The following is a 10,007-nucleotide window of genomic DNA, read 5'->3' as shown; positions in this document are numbered from 1 at the left end:
TTTTTTTCTCGCCAAAAAACTTATTATTGTTGCCCATATTATTACAAGTGTTCTGTCGAATGGGCTGCTGTAAAACCACTTAATAAATCAGTAACTTTGGCAATGCAAATATCACTGCTTCTGTCAAGCGCCAAGTGAATGTCCTACCGTCTTTCAGGCGCTATAGTCAATGCCTTATAGCTCGTGAAAGAACTTTATTTAGCGCTTGTCGGGCTTTGGTGAGTGGTGGTTTAAACACTGCAGTCTTGGAATGCTTTAGTACAAAAAATACGTTTTCTTATTCTGCAGCATCTTTTCATCAGATGCATATTTATGTGTACCTAAATCAAGCATTTTCTAACTGAGATTCTAACTAGCGTAATGAGTATGGTTTATGTGTTGATTATCCGGAAAACTTAAAATACGTTATTACAATATTCGAACTATTCGGAGAGTAATGTAAGAAATCTGAAAGAATTTCAAGAAGAGCATCCATATTGCACCTTCTTTGGTACTTTCACAATTACCCCTGGCGAACAGGCTGTTCTCTGCTTATGCCAGCTCGTATTATTTGTACACGAGGTGTATCGAACACCGTCATTGCGTCGACGGGTTGGCTTGTGGAGTCTGTGCAGAGCTCATTGTTGCGTAGTGACAAGATCTACATAGGTGGCTGCAGAGAGCCATCGTGGTGTGTGCCGCGCTCACGACCACGGCCTCTCCACCGTGGCCGCCGCCGTATCCGCCGCCACCGTAGCCGCCACAACACATATCCGCCACCACCGCCGCCGCCACCGCCCAGCCCTCCGCCGCCGCTCGAGATAGTGGTATACGTTACAACAGGCTTCAGGGCATGCGACACGGTGGCCACTGGCTTAGCCACGTACTGACTACAGGCTTGGCGACGTAGTCTACGCTCACAACGGGCGTCTTGACATACGAGACGGAGGGCTACGCCGATGTCTCCACCTCACACCACCGCCGCCGCCAAAGCCACCACCACCACCACCGAAGCCACCGCCGCCGCCGCCGCCGTAACCATGACCGCCGTCAACAATGATACCCGCTGAGGCGAGCGTCGCTACGACGAAAAGGACGAGGATCTGGAACAAATAAATATTACCGTAAAGTCCCGTGTGTACAGCCGGCAGCTATGCTATGCGACTGAGTCAATGAAGAACTTGCGCCCGAACACTTAAACACCGATCTTTCGTGAAGGCAGCCCAGGAAGCAGGAGAAATACTAAAGGCTATGAATTTTTCTACGACGAAGTATTTCTACCGCGAAGTATATCAGCCATTCGAGCTGAGCCGTTTTGATGAGGTTCTTATAGGGTGCCCATGTTGCCAGAGCAGGAATGCTTCTTTCTTTTTTAGTTATCCCTGCTTTTCAAAACTTATGCGCCTATCTTTCAAGTTTAATGAGCACGAACAGACAATAATGCCAAGGAAAGTATAGGGGATGTTATTAGTAGTAAATGTAAGGTAAATGTGAAGAAAGAAAGTCGACGAAAAGATAACTTGCCGCGGGCAGGGACCCAACCTGCGACCTTCGAATAACGCGTCCGAGAGCATCGGACACGTTATTCGAAGGTCGCAGGTTCGGTCCCTGCCCGTGGCAAGTTATCTTTTCGTCCACTTTTCTTTCTTCACATTTACTTTACATTTACTACTAATAACATCCCCTACTTTCCTTGGCATTATTGTCTGTTTGTGCTCATTAATATTGTGTATAGCAAAGAAAACGAGCCCTTAAATTTAACACTTCTTTCCATCTTTCAAGTTTGTTGTTTGAGCTCCTGCGATAATACAGAATTCTCGCTGCCATGGCTACGCTCGTTTAGTTGGCCTATATTTCCGTTCTGTATATGTTGCGCAGTCATCAAACAGTTCTACTTGATCGTTCGCAGCAGCTCTGCGGATGCAAGCTCTCGTTGGATATGGCTGACAGCCTGCGTTCGTAGAGTGATGTGCACGCCAAACTAAAACGGTACATTGCTTGAGAGCCGCCAAGCAAAACTTTTCTTTATTGTAGGTTTCATGAACGTTACAAAATACGAACTCATTTCTCAGATATATAAATCCAACTGAATAGATATGAATTAAGTGTAATGGTCTGTGTTTCAGGCGCATGTGTTTAATTATAGCAAAGTAATGTCGTTGGCGCCTTCTTGCCCAACATATCATCGCAACTAACCAACATGGATTCCATTACCGTTGCTACATGTGCTACATGTGCCCCGGAGTAGGCGATATGTATTCCACTACCTCGTTAATCCATGTTACATATAAGCACAGCTCAATGGTGGGAGGTTGGCGGGAGGGTATCCTGATCTCTATGCCGAGCCGTTAAGCACATACTGTGCTACGTTGTTTTTTTCTTCGTTCGTTTTAGGAGGGAAGCTCCTTAAGGCGGCACCCGTTCGTCCCTCGTAGTAGTGCGTAACCAGTCGTAACGCTAGTACCAGAGCTTGACCTCCAAGGTGGTGCCGGTGGGAGATTTTTCCTGTGCGTTGTTGAACAATAAAAAATTCGCAGCGTGCGCGTTAACTAAAAGCCGAATTCTTCTGTCTCTCATTCCCCATTAGCAGCCATTGGCATGTTCCAGTAGGAAACGTTAGTATAAGTAGAAGTGTAAGTGTTAGCTAAAAGCCGACTTCTTCTGTCTCTCATTCCCATTAGCAGCCATTGTTTACCTCCAAGGTAGTGCCTGGTGAGATTTCTCCTGTGCGTGATTAAACAATAAAAATTTTGTTCAAAACGCCATTGCTAGATGAAATAAACCAACGAAAGACGCCAGATGTTTTCTAAAAGCAAAACGAAAGAACGCCAGATGTTTCTAAAGCAAAACGAAAAGACGCCAGCTGCTTAACGAAAGACGCCAGATGTTTTCTAAAGCAATCGTTTTCTAAACAATGAAAATCACAGCGTACATGTAAAATTAAGTGAGCTGCAAGTCGTCATAACTCATCGAACCTTTAGTATAAACGCGCCCGATCTCACGTCGGTGATGATGTACTGGCAGAATTCACGAAAGATTCACTGTTTACCGATGAACCTCCGCAGCTTCGTCCACTCATCATCATTCACTCCGTGATATGCTGTGTTTTTTTTTTATGACAAGACCGATTTCTAAATTATCATATGGTGGCCGCAGCACTACCGACCGCCAGGTGAAACGACGTGCCAAAAATGCTGCATTTGAGGTAACTGCCTAGACAAGCGTCGCTAGCATAACGCAAAACATAACACGTTTGCAAGTTGTCAATAACCAACAGGCAATGGCTCACGGCTAACACGAGGGGCAAGTTACGGCTGCGAAGTCACGCAGCGCAAGCCATTACTTACGTATCCAGCCACGACGCCGGCGAAAGGTCGGAAACTGTTTACTTGAAATGCCATTGGAATAGCACGTTAATGACACTTATCCGTTCACGTGCCTAATTCTATGTGCATATGTGTTACCATAGACATAGATGCCAACAGTATTAGGGTTAGCAGTGACGTTACACTTTCGCTAATTCTCAAAAGAGGCCATGTGCGTTTTTGTATCCAGCTGACCAGCACTTCACGTCACTAAAGCGTCTACGTAGCTGTCTACTCACCGATCCTTGCATGACTTCCGACGCAGACGAGTGCTGACTTGCGAGGCGACTGAGCACCCTTTTATACGGAAGACGCGGCGAATGCTTGGAGGAAGTGAAGGCAGAAGAAGAAAAACGAAGGGGGGGGGGGTGAGCAAACAAAAACATAACGGAGGCTCGCGGCTCGTCCACGGTCATTACGAAGCTCACGCGCTCCATGGAAACTCCGTTAAACCACTTTCTGCACGCGAACGAGTCAACGGGCTGGTAACCGGCAAATCACAACCGATGCTCGAACTTTTCAATGGCAAGACGCTTAGCCGAGAACTTTCGCGCCAATGTTCCCGTGCTCACTTTCTACGCCGCGGGCATGGGCGGCCGGTGTTCAAGACCGCCTCCCACAAAGCCTCCGTAAGGATGATTGCTCGCGCAAAAAAAACAACAAATGCCCATCCTGACCAACTTTCAAAACGCGGTCCCCACCAGATAAATGGGCTTGTCGTATTAGATTTTCAAAGCGAGGCTTTCATAACTCACAGACTTCGGCGTCGTACCCGAAAACCAGCGCCGGCGACCACACAGTTGTGCAGATTCCTTAGGTGCGCAGTTCCCGTGCGCATTTTTTATGTGCCGTTTTGTTTCCAAGAACTGATGCTCCTGCGGTTTGTGTGCTTGACGGCGATCAGCCTCTTCTGGTATGACAATATTAACATTTTGCCTAGGTCACTTGTCATTTGAAGTTGCCCATTTATTTGTTGCCTAGATTATGAACCATGACCGTCGTTGTTGGCTTTATCAACATAGGGTCCGTGCTGCTAAGCACGTGGATAAAAGTCAAATAACCCCGGCATGAGGAAGCAATATGTTAGGAGGAACGTTGCGCAATGCGATAGAAGAAAGAAAAAAGGAATACAAAAAAGGAAAATAAAGAAACAAACAAAACGGGTTAAGAAGAAGGCAGAGAAAGAAAGAAAAAAAAAAGGAATAGAAAGACGGAAAAGACAAAAAAAGAAAGAAAGAAAGAGCGTCTAGTCTGCCTCTTAGGAAAAAATACAAAAGAAAGAAAAAAAGATCCGCGTAGTGGCATCAAGGCGGGTTGGTTACATTATCACGAAGCATTGCCGTAAAACGAATTTGCGCACTGAAATTCGCACCGGAAATAAAATAATTTTATTGGAAGATGTATATCCCAAGTGTTCTGTACAGCGAGCAAATTCCCGTTTTCATGCGAGTTCGATATATGTGGTTCGACTGCATACAAATTACTTCATTAATGAAACCGCTATATCTTAGTGCCTTACAGTTGCTTCAATAATTTTGTTTGTGACTGGATTTTTTTGCGTATCGGATGGCCCAGCAACTACTCTTTCCTTCCGGATTGAATACTAGAGCTTCGTCACCACCTTCTTCAACTCAGAACCTTGCTATCACGGTGAATGTGCCGCTATCACGCAACTCACTGCACACATTACATTCAATATTAAATGCGAAGCATTTCTTAGCGAACCTCAGGCACTTTGGCCGTTTCTATCTACGTATCTATCTATCTATCTATCTATCTATCTATCTATCTATCTATCTATCTAGCCGCCTACGTCTGGGCACTCTCCTGGTCGTCTCCATAACTTGTATTATACCAAAATTGGCCTAGCAGGGGATCAGTGTATGACGAACACGATTCACTGGTCATGTCATGAATAACGCAAAATACCTGTCGTGTACGTCATGAAACCCTTTCTCTCAGTCACGTGTGGCACATACCCGTAAACCAGAGTTAATATTATGCGGGTATGTGCTACAGGTGATACAGAGCCTCAACCAACACAGTAACGGCGAACACACACATTGACACGCAAGGAAAGTGATAATAACAACAATCGTTGGGGTTTTATGTCCCAAAACCACGATATGATATGAGAGACGCCGTAGCGAATGGCTCCAGAAAGTTTTGACCATTGGGTATTCTTTAACGCGTAACGAGATCGCACAGAACACGGGCATCTAGCATTTTGCCTCTATCCAAATGCGACCGCCGCGGCTGGGATCGAACCCGCCACCTTTGGGTCAGCAGCTGAGCACCTTAACCGCTACACCACCGCGGCGAACGCAAGGAAGGTGAGGAAACTGAACTCAGGACACACCTGGAAGACGCTCAAGTACTGTCTACTCGTTCACATGGTCCGCAACGTGGACCACGTGGATTACGCAAAAACCGGCGTCAATGCTTCCTGCAATAAATCTGCTGAGAGAACCAGGCCTCTCATCATTACCGGTGTCTTGAACATTGATTTATCAATGCCCAAAAATGATTGGTCCTTATACTGCGTGAAAGACGGATTGGATATGCAGAGGGCATCAAAATACCTCGCTGCCACGTTCACAACAGGAGGCATCATAGATCATTTCATCGTGAAAGGCATCCAGGGTTTCCACCAGCTGTACTATACCTCGCACTTCACTACACATAGACCCCTCGTAACAGCGATCACGAACGGATCCGATTAACAAGTCCGGTCGAGCTGCTGGTGCTCACTGATCACGGTGATAATGACCTTGTTCGAGAACTCTCAAGAACCGCTTCTACACATACACACGGGTTCGTGAAACGTGCGTGCGTTCTCCGTCGTAACGGACAAGTATTACAACTGTAAATGTGACCGTAACGTACGTGCAGTGCGCCTGCGTGAGCCATTCGGCTGTGTATATATCTAGGGAAACTTTCCTGAATGAAGCTTAGTTGCGACATACGCCTGTCCTGTGCGCCTGTGTTCCTTCTTCGTCTTGTTAGAATTCGCGCTATCCAGTATTGATGAATATAACCACTACATATCAGCTTACCGCGTCGGGTGCTGGTAACACCCATGTGTCTGTTGCCATCGCTACGCAACTGTAAACAACTGGTTATATAATAGATATGCGACTCTTCAACATATGAGTGTGCGTATACCACTTCCATATTTCTCTAGCGTCATTCCCTAACGTTTCGCTCCATGTGAAAATTTACGCCACAGTCACCATCCCGCGCATGCTTCGCATAGCATCGATTCCCACGGTACGTGGGACCTGCCAAATTTTTTAATAAAATAAATACGTAGTGTAAACGTAGTGCAAATAAAACAGCGCAGAAATACGAAGCGCCAGAAAAAAAACAGGACACAAAGAACAACGCTCAATTGCAACAAAGCTTCATTCTTCAACACCGCGTAATATATACGTGCGCAGTCCAAGAAAAAACTTATGGAGGAACATTGAGATAATAATAAAAAAAGTCACAGTTTCGCCACAACGGCGAAGCAATGAAGTACGATAGCAACGAATTGGAGTCGAACGCGAAGAACGGAACGCAGTTTTAAATTTCCAGCTCGTCGCTCAAGCGCAAAGGACGCACGAAAAGAACACACTCAGGGCCAGCGCGAACTATCAAGTGTCACAGCTCGACACTTAAAGCGCGCTGCTCAAACATAAAGAAGGATGCACGAAACGAACGCACAGTTTTACACAATACGAGCGCGAGCAACTGTCACTGTTGTTACTTATTTCTATTTAAACAGCGCGCTCCTTTCGCAAACGCAGCCGCTGCAGCGAGCGAAGTCACCTTCGTACGCTAACTTCAGCGCGGACATCGCGGTGAAGCACAAGATATATATACCTACCCCCAACGAAATAAGCGCGGGCGCAGTTGACCACGCCCTGCAAGGTGAAGTGAACAGCCGTGGCAGGAAACACACGCATCGGAACGAGCGGGGTGATTACCTTTAAAGCGCGCCCCCTCGCGCACTTCGCGCCATCTCGCTGGTGACCAAGGAAGCACGCTGAAGTAAATGGTGCATACAAATAGGCTCACCGTTAGCATACTGAAAGACGTATTTCTCGTGGCCTAGCCGTGGGACGTCGCGCGCTGCTTAGCGAGCGGTCGCTCGTTGAATTCCGCGCTTTGGAATTTTCTTTAAATATTTTTCTTTGTGGCTCCTATATATATATATATTATATAATATATATATATATATATATATATATATATATATATATATATATATATATATAATATGTAGATTATGAAGAGTCTGTCCTTCGGTTGCCGTAAAATAATTAGGAAAAAGGTATACGCTTCTAAAAAACTGTTTATTTGTAGGCGTTTCGATCGGAGACCGATCTGTGGTGCGATCTTGTACGCATTCCAAATAAACACGGAGGCGTGGCGTTACATCCAGCCGCACGCGAATGGCCCATGTGAACCGCGACAGACGTCACGTCCCTGCATTGACCAATCGCGTGCGGTCACGTGCGGCTGGATGTAATGCCACGCCTCCGTGTTTATTTTGGAACGCGTACAAGATCGCACCACTGAAGTATGTATGTATGTATGTATGTATGTATGTATGTATATGTATATATATATATATATATATATATATATACATACATACATATGGTGCATGACGGCGACGTTGAAGACAAAAACCAGCCGATAGTGTCCCTACAATTGTTATCGCAACAAACATGATAATTTAAACAGACTGACAGCATCATCAATGCATTATATGCACATTCTGCAAGCCGCGGGTTGTTCCCTCCCCGTATTCGTGGTCGTGGATTGCCTCGTTGTGACAGAGCCCTCTTATATAAGCTAAGAGTTGGCTCTGTATTAGTGCGTGAGCGCTTATACCGACAAGGTCGTGTAGACAGTCCATCATGTACGTCGTGTGACTCCTGTGAGACACTAGAACACATAATTTTTGAGTGTCCCGCATTTGTTATGCAGCGAGCACTGCTCATCAAGGAATATGGACTAATTGGTCTCAAGTGTACGAACCTTGATGATTGCCTGTTCCCGAGGGGTTGTGCTGCTCGGCGTGACCAGGCCCATCGAGCCCTACTTACTTTCTTAAAAAAACACCGATTTGGCCTCGCGCGTATAGACAATTTTCCTTTTGACCACTTATTCGTGTTTACGTCTGTGTTATTTGTTTTTTTTTCTCTACCTATTTTCGTTCCCCCCTATCTTCCTTCTCCCCAATGTTTCCCCTTTCCCAAATGAGCAGGCAGGCGTTGGTGCCCCTTTAGGTGGCAGTTGTCAGCCTGTTCCCTCCCTATTTCCTCTGTGTCTTCGTGTTTTCTATGTATTCAAACCAAATAAATAATAAATAAATAAATAAATAACCATCTGAAATGTGGTAAATTTCCTTGTCTTACAAAGCACGTGAAGGCCTTCTCACGGACACACTGTTCGGCCTACCATTTCCATAGCCTTCAGGATTCTCGTGTCGGCTGCTCCCAATGACGCATGACAACCGCACAATGCTCAAACTCAGGAACGCAGCTACAATATCGTTAGTAAACACAAAGGTGGCCAGATGCCGCTGGGTGTCGTTTTTGATGCTCATTCAGACACCGGTCCGTATCGCCGATGTACAACCTGCTAGAGGACATTGGTAAGGAATACAGCACGCCTTCAGCGCATGGAACGAACTTATTCCGATGTTTCGTTGTACAAGCGCGGTTTTCCCGAGCACCAGGGTGGACGGCACTACACAAACTAGCACTTTGTCAGGGGGCCGAGAGAAGCACATCCACCTAACATCTGCCCGATATTCTCGTCGGGTTATGGGCCACGTCTTGTATGTAATTACTGGCGACAAAATTTATTTTCTCTCGTCCGTTTTCACGAGTTCTACAGAGTGTCTCTGGGCTCATTTTCATTTCATTAATCAGACACTCAGCAACTGCTGTCAATACGTTAAACGTATTGGTGAGGCGTTCAAAGTACATATTAAGTCTTACCTCCATCCGCCGAAGGCGTGACGCACTATGAGGCATCACATGGCCGTAGCAGTTGCGTCGTCTACTTCTGGAGCTTCAAAGCGAGCTGAAAACGAAATTTAAAGTACCACCTGTGCTGCGATTCCAATTAAGTATGGGAGTTTCTCATGGTTTGGATGCGCGCTTGATAGTACTTGAACGCGCAACAATATGTTGTCACTCTCTTTGAGGGCGTCTTACATGGTAGGCTCGTGGCTGTAACTAAGGCTCGGTGCTGTTTTTTCACGTAACTAAGTACATGAAGCTTGGATAACGAACGAATTTGATTCGGATTCAGATTAAGGGATTTAATTCGGTCGAAGTATCAGTAGCAATGCGTACTCAGTAATGAGTGCGTCAACGTACCATATAAAAACATATTCGAAGAAATCTACAGTGACTCCACAGCCATCATTGTCCTCCATAAGAAGGCGACAAAATCTCAATAAAGAAGGGTGTAAGGCAGGAAGACACGATCTTCCCAATGCTATTCACCGCGTGCTTACAAGAGGTTTTCAGGGCACTATATTGGGAAGAATTAGAAATACGAATTAAAGGAGAGCACCTTAGTAACCTGCGATTTCCTAGTGACATTGCAATGATGAGCAACTCAGGGGACGAATTACAACTGATGATTACTGACTTG

Source organism: Rhipicephalus sanguineus, chromosome 7, assembly GCF_013339695.2.
Source record: "Rhipicephalus sanguineus isolate Rsan-2018 chromosome 7, BIME_Rsan_1.4, whole genome shotgun sequence".
Classification (NCBI taxonomy): Eukaryota; Metazoa; Arthropoda; class Arachnida; order Ixodida; family Ixodidae; genus Rhipicephalus; species Rhipicephalus sanguineus.
The sequence above is the reverse complement of the archived record's forward strand: the minus strand, read 5'-3'. Positions refer to the sequence as shown.